Below are 12,049 nucleotides of genomic sequence, written 5' to 3'. Positions count from 1 at the left end.
AAGTATTGCTTCATTTGACTTTCACAACAACCCTGTGAGGTAGGTGCTATAATTATCCCCATGTTACTGTTGAGGAAACTGAGGCAGACAGAAGATAAATGACTGGTCCAGGGTCACACAGCTAGTAAGTGTCTGAGACTGGATTTGAACTTAGATCTTTTAGACTCCAGGGCCAGAACTCTATCCATCTGGATGTTTGTGGAGGGGATGTGACTCGTTCAAGTTTACATAAGTAGTATTAGCAGCTGTAGTAGCTAGTGTTAGTAATAATAGTGTCAGAACTAGGATTCTAACCCAGGTCTCCTGCCTCCATTCAGATCCATTGTCTTCTGTGTCATACACCATGCTGTGGCTAAAGAGATTTCAGCCACATAAGAAAGTCTTGGTTAAGTATCCAATAAGTGGTGTCGCCCTTATATGCTATAAGGATTCTGAGGATGGAGAAGATTCCTAGGGACAGAGTGAACAGGGAAAATGGCACAGAGAAGCTGGGATCAGAGGGAGGTCTTGCTTAGTTGTTTTTTGGGGTTTTTTTGGTGAGGCAATTGGGGGTAAGTGACTTGCCCAGGGTCACACAGGTAGTAAATGTCAAGTGTCTGAGGCCAGATTTGACCTCAGGTCATCCTGACTTCAGTGCTCTATCCACTGTACCACCTAGCTGCCCCAGGCTTGCTTAAGTTTGAGGATGTAGGTGTCAGGCTACCAGCAGCACAGTGACTAAGGCACAGATAGAGGTGATCTTCATTGCCCCACAGTGCTGGTTCAGAGGAACCAGGTGTTTGCTTGTGCATTAATTAGGAGGAGGGATTGAGGCTAGACAAAAGGAAGAACTTCTATGAAGGTTTAGGTCACAGGACACTTGAAGAAAACAGGTTCACCCCCCCCCTTCTTTTTCTCAAGCAATCGGGGTTCAGTGACTTGCCCAGGGTCACACAGCGTGTCTGAGGTCAGATTTGAACTTAGGTCCTCCTGACTCCAAGGCTGGAGCTCTATCCACTGCACCACCTAGCTGCTCCTCATTCACTCATTCTTGAAACTATTTAAAAGTGCCTATTACCCACTAGGCTCTATGCTAATTGTTGGAAACAAAATGAAATCAGACAACTCACTTGTCAAGGAGTTTATCTTCTAGTGCAAATACAACTAGCAAGAAGGAGATACAGAAAGGTAGGAAAGTCAGAAGGAAAGAACACCTCTAACTTGGGGGGATTAAGGAAGGCTTCATGTAGCATGGAACTGAGTTGGCTTTGAAGGAAGGGTAGGATTTTAGTAGGTGGAGATGGGATGGGGGTGGGTGAAATCCACATAAGATATGGGATACAGATGGCATATGCAAAGGCATTCAGATGGAAGAGGGCAGGATGAGATTGGGAAAAAGCTAGCATCGAAGTTTGGCTGGAACAGAGTGTGTGAGGGGGAGGTGTGTAAGTTATGGCTAAAAAGGTAGGTAGAAGCCAGATTGCAGACGGCCTTGAATGCCAAACTAAGAGGTTTATATTTTACCATCTAGACCAATGATCTCCAAACTCTTTTGACCACATGCTTCTAGCAGCATAAACATTTTGAATACCCCCATAAGTGTAAAAATGATTTCTTATTTATGTTATTTCTATATATCTTTGTGTAATTTAAAATTTATAGGAATTTATTTGTAATATGAACTTGTTACTGTACTAATGTTATGTACATCTTAAAGCAAATGTAAGAATAAAATTTTTTTTTAAAAAGCAATATTAAAAATTTTATTTTATTTTATTAACAAATGGTGTAAAACTATTTACACCTGTAAAATATTATTAGCAATTATTATATATTATAAATATCATATCATAATAAATAATAATTTTAAGTGAGAGCATTGTAATTGAATATGGTTCATTATTTTAAAAAATCTTGGTTGGATATTTTGTGATACAGCTAGTAAATTTCCATCCTTCTTAGTGTCATGGAGAGAGGGTCAAGATCTCAGTGCACAAGAAACTGTTCTGGGCCTTCTGCTCTTTTTTAAATCAGCCAATCAATATGCATTTATTGAGTTCCTACTATGTGTCAGGCACTGTGCCAAGCACTGGAAATACAGAGAAACCCAATAGTCTGTGCTCTCAAGAAGCTCAGAGTCTAATGGGGTGATAACATATAGATAACTGTGTACAAATACACTATGAACAGGACAAATTAGAGATAACCAACAGAGGGGAGGTATTAGAGTTAAGGGAGATTAGAAAAGTCTTCTGGCAGAAGGCAGGCATTTAGCTGGGACTTGAAGGAATCCAGGGTAGCCAGGAGGCAGAAAAATGGAGGGAGAAAATTCCAGGCACAGCCACTGAAAATGCCCAGAGTGGGGAGATGACACATCTTGTTCCAAGAACGTGAAGGAACCCAATGCCTCTGGATCTCAGAGTAGGTGGAAGTGAGTATGGTATTAGAATTCTGGAAAGCTTGGGGGGTGGTAGGTTATGAAGGGCTTTGAACATCAATCAGAGGATTTTATATTTAATTCTGGAGTGACAGGGAACCAATGGAGTTTATTGAACAGGGGAATGACATGGTCACACCTGCTGTTTAGGAAGATCACTTTGAAAGCTGAATAGAGGATGGACTGCAGAAGGGAGAGACTTGAGGCAGGGAGACCCACCAGCAGCTTTGCAATAATCCAGGTGTGAGGGGATACGGGCCTGAACCAGAATGGTGACGGCATCAGAGTAAGGAGGGAGAGGTGATATATGAGAGATTTCATAGAGGTGCAATTGACAAGACTTGGCAAAAGATTAGATATGGAAGTTGAGAGTGTGAAGTTGAGGATGACACTTAGGTTGAGAGCCTGGATAACTCCTTTTTTTCTTTTCTTTTCCTCTCCTTTCCTTGCCTTCCCTTCACTTCCTTTCCCTTGCCTTCCCTTTCTTTCCTCCTTCCTCCCTCCCTCCCTCCCTCCCTTCCTTCCTTCCTTCCTTCCTTCCTTCCTTCCTTCCTTCCTTCCTTCCTTCCTTCCTTCCTTCCTTCCTTCCTTTCTCTTCCTTTCTTTTTTTCTCTTTCTTTCTTTCTTTCTTTCTTTCTTTCTTTCTTTCTTTCTTTCTCTTTCTTTCTTTCTTTCCTTCTTTCTTTCTTCCTTTCTTCCTTTCTTTCTTTCTCTTTCATTTATCTACCTCATAAACATTTATTAAATACCTACTACGTGCCAGGCATTGTGCTAAATGCTGGGATCTCTCTGGGACTGTTTCAGCACACTGCTCTATGGAGGCAGAGGAATGGATAAATGGAGCTCTGTGGCCATGGAAGGAGACACTTGATGCTGAGTCACCTGTTGGTGGCTGGTGTCTGTGTGTGAAGCCCAAGAGACCTTCTTTCAGGGCTGAGCAAGGCTTCTCTACCATTCACTGAAAGCAGGTGGCCTGGGGAAGCTATCTAGCCAATTACAGTCAGCATAGCCCAAAGTTCCCACCCAACAGATGGGCCTGCACAGGAGTAGCTGTTTTCATATATCTGGGGCACAGTCAGCAAGGGTTGGGCACACCACAACCCCACTTGATGATCTGGAGAAGGCTGCCAGGGCTGGAAAATATTTATCTGGGAAGTGATAGGGGAGGGAGGGTCAAGGGAGGTCTGAGACCCTCTGAGTCCTGGAACATTAGTACTGGGCTGAGGCTCCAGGGGGGCAATGGGCCTACAGTAGAAAGGTGATCTTTACTCTGCCAACTAAGGGGCATCCCAAGCCCTCAGAACTATTCCTAGAAGGCAATTGGCTGGGAGCGGGTGGGCAGCAGGCCAGTATTTTAAGCTACAGCCATTTTTTCTTTATAAATAAATGCAATGAGTGCATTGACCAACCTGTTCCCTCCCTCCTCCCCTTTCACCTTCACCATCCTCTTCCTAGAAATGAGGGCCTTGAGTATGCTTCCGTCCATGAGAGAAGGGCTCTCCAGATGCTAAGTAAAGGTAGAAGGCTGTGGAGCCTTTACCCCTGACCCGTTCTGGACGCTTTTGCTTGTGGGGGAGAAAGGAAGCAACAGTTGCCTAAGCCCCTGAAGACTGCCCAGTCATCTGACACTGAGGTGATATACGTAAAGTGTTTTACAATATTTCAAATGCTATATTAATGTCACTATCATCATCATTATCTTACAGTTTGATAAAGATCTTTGAATCCTGGTGATTTCAGCCTCCCTCATCCCGCAGAAACTGAGGCTAGATAGACCATTGAGGTCAGGCCTGCCTAGTAAAAAGAGTTTAGGACCCAGGGGTGTGAGGCAGCAGCCTGGCCTTTGTTTGTCAAAGATATCTGATGAAAACAAGAGATAGTACATGAGAGTCTCAGATCTAATATGACTATTAAAGGATCTCAGAAAAAACACAGCACTAACTGGGGAAAAGGGTATGTTGAGGATAAACAAGAAATGAGTTTGGCATAGTGGATAGTGCAGTGAACTTGGAGTCAGAAAGAACTGAGTTCAAATCCTTCCTCATGCTCTAGGCAAGCCACATCACCTCTGTGCCTCAGTTTCCTCATCTGTAAAATGAGGGGGTTGGAATCATTGGCTTCTAAGGTCCTTCCTAGCTCTCCATCTTTGGCCTTCAGAGCCTTTGATGTGGGAAGATCACTTGGTGGCAGATGAAGGCATACTTACACACACACACACACACACACACACACATACACACACACATGCCACACATACCCCACTCATAATAAAGGTAGTACTAATATTGTTCTTACCTGAAGACAGGGGGCTGGGCCAGATAAGAGTAGCACAGTGGAGTAGAAAGATCTGGTTTCAAATACAACCAAAGACAGTACTTATGTGACCTTGGGCAAATACCTGGGCCTAAGTATTCACATCTGTAAGATGAGGGCAATAAATCTATATGGCCTCTGAGGTCCCTTCCAGCTTTATATCTGTGGTCATATAATCTCTGAATTATTGGAACCACAGAGAGATCCACACTTGTTAAGATGAGTTCATGGAAGCTTGTGGTTCCTATTCCAATATGGCAGCTGGAACATATGTGAGCTTAATCACAGACCCCCGGATGCCTTTCCTACTTTGTTTTTTCTTTCCTGAGTAGTTGACTGAACATTGCTCCTGAAGTGGAACTGTCCTAACTTAGAGGTAACCCTGAGAGTTCAAGAAGTATGGAAGTTTTAGGTCCATTGGGTAGACAGGAGAACTTTCTTCATTAGAGAAGGCAACCACTGATGAGAGAAGAAACTCAGGCCCTTGCCTGGCTAGCCAGTAAACGTGAACTTTGAGGGGATAGGACAGAGCTTGTGTGAAATATGGCAATGTCTATTCAGCACTCCCTCAAAGTTCTGATGAGGTTAATGCCAACTTCCTAGGGGAATATGACTATGGTTGTAAGTTACTGAATTCTGTTTTGTGCCCTTTTCTCTCAGTGTTTTATGTTTAGCATTTCTTCTGTGTGTAGAAAATACCCAAGCCTGATTCAAGTTATATATTGAGTATTTCACCCCATACTTTGGCTAGACCTTAGAGAAGAGTCAAACCTACGTCTTAGTCAATTTTTCCCCAGAGTCTTGGAAAAAACAGGGCCTAAATAACCTCTCTCACTAGAAGCCAGGAGCCTCCCCTAGAACTGAACCCAGTCCAAACACATGCCTAGGTCTAGAGTTGAGAAGGGACCCCTTAATAGAGAAGGGAGAGGGGTGAGTGTCCAGGCCCTTGGGACCACCGTGCAGTTCATGCATGCATGTATGAATGAATACATGAATGAACAAATGCTACATGGTTTCTTGTATTGTCTCTGCCTTTTTTCTTCTCTATTGGCATTATTTGGTGCTGGTCTTACTGTTAGTGGAGAAATTCGGGCCACAGAGCCTGTGTCCTTAAGTCACAGGGAACAGGAACAATCATATTTGGGACAGTAGTGTGTCTGACCAAGTTTGAGATGATGGGATCTACAGACACAGGAAATGAAGTGGTTGGATGAGGCTCAGAGTGACTGAATTATGCCCCCACCCCATGCCATCCCCACCCTCAGGAATCCGAGCTTTGGTTTGGAAGAAGGATCTGGCCACAAAGTATTGCAGAAAGAACAGTCACCTGACTCCAGGAGGAAGGGTTGGGGTAGAAGAGTGTGTGGTATGAGCCATGGGAGATGTCCTTGAGTTGTTTGCCACAGATGGGTCGTGATCAATGACAGAAACATGTGGCAGCTGATTACAATGCCTGTTGTGCCAGGGCATTTGTGGGAGCTTCCCATTGAGCAGGAAGGCTGTTATTGTGCATGCTGGACGGATCCATCCTGAATAAGAGAAGCAAGCAATGCTGAAAATGCTCGATGGGAGTCAGAGGTCATGGGGGAAGGAGAGAATGAGAGCAGGGTGCGGGGGCAGCCCTGGATGAGAGGTTTAGTCATGTCCCCTTCAGGGTTTGGGCCTGGGTCTCCTCCCCTTCAGTCATCACTATGCTGTTCTTGGGTCTGAGATGCAAGAAGGCATATTTAATGGTACCTGTATCAGTCCTTGCTCGTGGCTTGTGCTATTCCACAGACCAAAGAGAATATGGACAAGAACAAGGGAAACAAGACGATTATGAGAACTTGTGGTCCAATCCAGTCTCTCTGAGCTTACTTCAGCTGAGCTTACTCCCAATTTACCCTTCCTAAGGAAGGAGGCTCAGTAGACACTGAGCCTGTGTCCATGGCCACACTTGCACTAGAAACCTCAGCGCTGGATCTCGGCTTCCATTTGACAAACACTTCTTTAGAGCCTACTGTGTGCCAAGTTCTGTGCTTCCATGCACATCATCATTGCACGGATGCAGCAGCCAATTTGAAATGATGCAAATATGCCAAGCTGCCTCATTAGCTGGGGAACAGCTATACTTAGCCTCCATTTGCATACATTTTGAGCTGATGCGAGCCAGGCAAAGTGCCGATTCATGACTTTAATAACATTCTCCTACTCTGCACATCATTCCTCCTCCTTCCAGCATTCCTCTGAGGGGAGAAGAGGGTTCAGGCCCTCAGATCCATATTGTGGCTGGCCTGTCTCAGCTCAGGTGGAGTCCGTAGTGCAAGTTGTAAAACCTCATTTAAGGCCCAGGGCTTTGGACTCCACAATTGCTCACAGGATCAGTCAGAAAAACCCTCAGAGAAACCCTGTGGTGGAGTGGATGGGCAACTGAATTTGAATTTGGAGTCAGAGGATGTCAGTTCAAAACCCAGTTCTGCTACTTGCTACCTGTGCGACCTTGGGGATTTTCTTCAGCCACTTGGGACCTTACTTGCCCCATTTGTAAAATAGGAAGGTTTGACTAAATAATCTCTAAGGTTCTTTCCAGCTCCAAACTCTTCAATCCTGGAACATGTAGAATGCAACATGAATCCTATCTAAAACATTCCTAGCAAGTGGTCAGCAACGCAGCTTCTATCTGAAGACTTGCTGTGGTGGGGAATTTATCTTGGGTGCCCAAGGACACAGTATTTCTTTCATGGAAGGTGTTGGTGTGTGGTGGCCAGTCCTCCGCTTATGTGTAAGGATATAAGAGCTTCCACCGAGGGTCAGTTGCAGCATCTACTTAGAGCAGCCTTCTGTCTTTGACAGATGGCACAAATGAAAAGGTTGGGAAAAGATCTATTTATTACCCTCAAAGGTTAAGAATGTCCCCTCTCCCCAAGCATCTGTTTTCCCCTTAATAACCTGTTATGGATTAATTATCCTAGAATTTACCTAAAACCCTATTTCAAACTATTCATGTTTCTGTCCTGTCGCATCCCTTAGAATAGGGGCTCTTGATCTGAGATCCACATGGCTCCGTGAACTTGGACAGGGAAAAAATTACACCTTTATTATTACACTAATTTCTAGCTGAAATTTGGTATTTCTTTTCATTATGAATGTAGCTAACACACATTTTTTTTCTGAGAAGGGATTCAAATCTTCACTAGATTTCTAAAAGAGTTCACAACACCCAAAAAGATTTAGAATCCCTGGCTTAATAATAGTCAGTATTTTATTGTATTTGATAGCAAAGTGTTTTGCAAATATTATTTCATGTTATCCTTAGCTCTGTTTTGTTTTGTTTTTTGGTAAAGGAATTGGGGTTAAGTGACTTGTCCGGGGTCACACAGATAGTACTTAAGTGCCAAGTGCCTGAGGCTGGATTTTGAACTCACGACCTCCTGACTCCAAGGCTGGTGCTCTGTCCACTGCACCACCTAGCTGCCCCATCTCATTTTATCCTCACAACAACCCTGAGAAATAGGTACTATTATTACTTAAATTTTATAGATATTCATTCCTAAATATTTCAAGCAAAGAAGAAAGCATTAATTAAACTCCTACCATATGTCAGGTACTTTGGTAATAGCTGGAGACACCAAGACACAGATAGAAAGTCCCTGCCTTTGAGGGGCTTGCATATCAGGTGAGAAAACATATGCATCTATATTATGTGTGAATAGAAAATAAATACAAGATAATCTGGGGGTGAGGGATGGGGAGAAGGCACTAGCTGGCACAAGACTCAGAAAAGAATGGGCTTTGATGAAAACAAAGTATTCTCAAGAGGCAGAGGTGAAGAGCATGGTATTTCAGGCATAGGGAACAGCCTGAACAAAGGTGTGGAGCCGGGAAATGATGGGCGTGAGGAACAAGGGGCCAATGTGACTGGAGTGTGCGTGCTGAAGTAACGTGACCCTAGAAAGGAGGCATAGCTACTGGTGGGAAGGGTAAAGGAACAAGCATGTATTAAGCACCTGCTATATACTAGGCGCTTTACAAATATGTTATTTGAGCAACACAACAACCGTGTGAGGTAGGTACTGTTGGTATCTTCATTTTACAGCTGAGGAAACTGAGGCAAATTGAGGTTAAGTGACTTGCCCGGGGTCACTTGTTTGTTCTTCATGTTCCAATAGGACCAGTGATTTCATAGGGTAACAGCTTGACTTGTGTGTGAATTGGGTTTAAGTGAGGCAGAGTCACACAAAGTCGTCAGCCTCACTCTCTCTTCCAGAGTCACTGAAGTCCGGTGGAAAAACAAAAATCAAGACAACTGGCATTGGCCGGAATGAAGAGGATGATGTTGGAGTTTTAGATGTCTGCGTGAGCTCTAAGTGCTCCACAGCAGCTGCTTCATCTTCTTTTGTGGCCATTGGAACAAAGTGTTCTCGACCCCCCCATTCCTCTGGGAAAGTCTTCACATGCTTGGGGTAGACATCCCCCCAATTCACCAATGGATTTGAGCCCCTCAACCTGGTTTAACCTGTCTGCTGAGACCATTTTACCAGGGTGTGGCCACTGCACATACTACAGCTTCTTGGAACCACAGGTGAGAGCTGGGAGACAGGTGGACACCAAACTTGGATGAGCAGCTGGAAAGGGCTCACACCAGACGTACTAGTCCTCTGAACACCCCGTACACTTCCAGGTCCCACAGCTAGTAAGTCAAATTTGAACTCAGGTCTTCTTGACTCTAGGCACGTGCTCTATCCAGTGAGCCACCTTGCTTTCCCTAAGTAGTAGAGCAATATGATCAGACTGGCATTTAGGTAACTGTCTGGAGGATGGTTGAAGAAGGAAAAGATCAGAGACCTTCCCCCCTTTCCTCCTCAGTAAACCATCATTTGTAGCAAAGAATAAAAAAGAGGGAAAAATGCTCAGTGAAACTCACCAACACCAGTTAAGCCTGATACATAATGTTTTACACCCAGACCACCATCTGGGAAAAAAATAGAAGAGATGCTTTCTTGCCTCTTCTTCAGGCCCAAGCTTGGTCATGCCCATTACACAGTTTTGTGTTTCTCTCTTTTGTTGTTGTCCTTTTCATTATGTATATTGTTTTTCCTCGTTCTGCTATTTCTCTTTGTACCAGTTCCTAGGCTTCCCATGCTTCTCTGGATTCTTTAAATTGATGATTTCTTTGAGGATTGACCTTTTCTGGGATCTCACAGTGAAAACCCCCTGTGAACCAGGAGCATGTCCCCATTTCAGTGGGGGCAAGAAACCAAAAGTAGGCTTACGGCCAAGGACCTTGTCTCATGACCTCTGGTGCCTTTGGGTCTCGGGACACTCAAGGTGTGCCAGTGGGTTAGGACACCTGAATTTCCTGATTTCCCTTTGCTGATTGTCATCAAGTGAGCATAGGCTTGGGGGTACTCACAACCATTGGCAGAAAGAGAGTGGATTTTCTCTCCCAGAAGGGAGAGTGGAGCATTCTGGTTAATCACCGATAGAGTTATCATGCACACCATACCTGGAAGGTTGCTTTTTCTAGGAATTTAAAAATAATAAATTAAACTTAACAGTGAAATCATACTGGGCATAATTCAATCTTCTTCTGTTCCTTCAGAAAACATGCCAGAATCTTACCAGTCTCTCAAGGACGTCATTATAGACATCAATTATCGTGTTATATCATGGAAATAGTGCAGGATTACAATGAGCTCCAGTTACAATGATGTATAAACGAGCTTTGGGGATTATGTGCACATGCATTCACGTGTTCACACACTTATGTAAATAATAAGATTGGGATGGGGGGCAGAGATAACTGGACCAGGTGGGGTGAAAATAACTGTTCTGATATCCTGGCATATTCCTTAGTTGTGGGAAAGTCTGAGAAAGGATGTAGAGAAGTACTTTGTGCATAGCATGCAATTAATAAATGGGGGAAGGAGGGATGAAGGAAGGTAGGAAAGGAGGGAGGGATGAAAGAAAGGAGGAAGGGAGGGAGGGAGGGAGGAAGGCAGGAAAGGAGGGAAGGAGGGATGAAAGAAAGGAGGAAGAGAAGGAGGGAAGAAGGAAGGCAGGAAAGGAGGGAGGGAGGAAAGCAGAGTGCTGTGTGAACTCTTAAGGAGAACCTTAGAGAAGGAAAGGGAAGCTAGGATAAGATTCATGTATGAAAAATCTAACGTGTTAGCATACAGAGCACTGGGCTTGGAGTCAGGAAGAGCTCAATTTACATCTAACCTCAGACACTTACCAGCTGTGTGACCTTGAGCAAATCACTTAATCTCTGTTTCCTTAACTATAAAATGGGGGTAATAATAGCACCCCCTCACAGGGTTGTTGTGAGGAGCAAATGAAATATTTGTAACGCACTTAGCACAGTACCTGGCACATATTAAGTGCTATATAAATGCTAGCTATTATTATTAATGGGAACCAAAATGATTTTTTAAAATTGTTAATAAAAAGTATTACTTTTAAAATATTATTTAATCTTATCCTTTTAAACTTTTTAGCCTTTAGAAACCTCTACTGCAATTTTTTATCTTATAGTATACACAATTATTTATAATTACGTGTACATATTTATACATAAGTAAGCATACTTTATACACATACGTACGTGTATGCATATACACATACGTATGTGTATATGTGCATGTAGAGAGAGAGAGAGAGAGAGAGAGAGAGAGAGAGAGAGAGAGAGAGAGAGAGAAAGAGAATGTGCTCAAAATGTTTTATTCTGATAAGGTTGTGCAATCCCCAAAGTTTGGCTAGCACTGTTCTCATCCAGCCTCTATAATCCCAGTTTGGAAGCCTCCCCTGAACTCCTCAGTAATCATTTAACTAGCTGAGGAAGGGATAGACAGAGCTATCACATGCAGTTCAAGTCTATCCCATCACCTCAAAAATAGAATTCAACACCCTTCCCAAAGTACACAAAAGCATCTCTTCTGTCACACCATGTGTCGTGTTTGGGAGGATGACCGGTTGAAGATTCAGCCCAGCCTGCTGGTGCACACAACAGAAAATTGTGGAAAGCCAGAGCTGGAAGAATTCTGCTTCTCAGTCCCACCCTCTCATTTGGCAGAGGAGAAAATGGGGGCCCAGAGTGGTTATGTATCCGTAGTCACACAATTAGTAAGTAGCGGATGGGAGACTTGAACCCAGATCTTCTGACTTTCAATTCATTGCTCTTTTCAGTGGTCCTTCCTTTTCCTACAGTGAGGTGAACTAAGAAAACATTTTTTCTCTGTCTCAGGCAGACTGACCCAAGTCCGACCTCTTTAAAAGAAAGATATCATGGTATAGCTGGTCTTGGAACGAGGAGGGACTAGCTTTAAGTCCTGTCGCTGATAC

Source organism: Phascolarctos cinereus, unplaced genomic scaffold (assembly GCF_003287225.1).
Source record: "Phascolarctos cinereus isolate Bilbo 61053 unplaced genomic scaffold, phaCin_HiC Scaffold_5;HRSCAF=322, whole genome shotgun sequence".
Taxonomy (NCBI): domain Eukaryota; kingdom Metazoa; phylum Chordata; class Mammalia; order Diprotodontia; family Phascolarctidae; genus Phascolarctos; species Phascolarctos cinereus.
The sequence above is the reverse complement of the archived record's forward strand: the minus strand, read 5'-3'. Positions refer to the sequence as shown.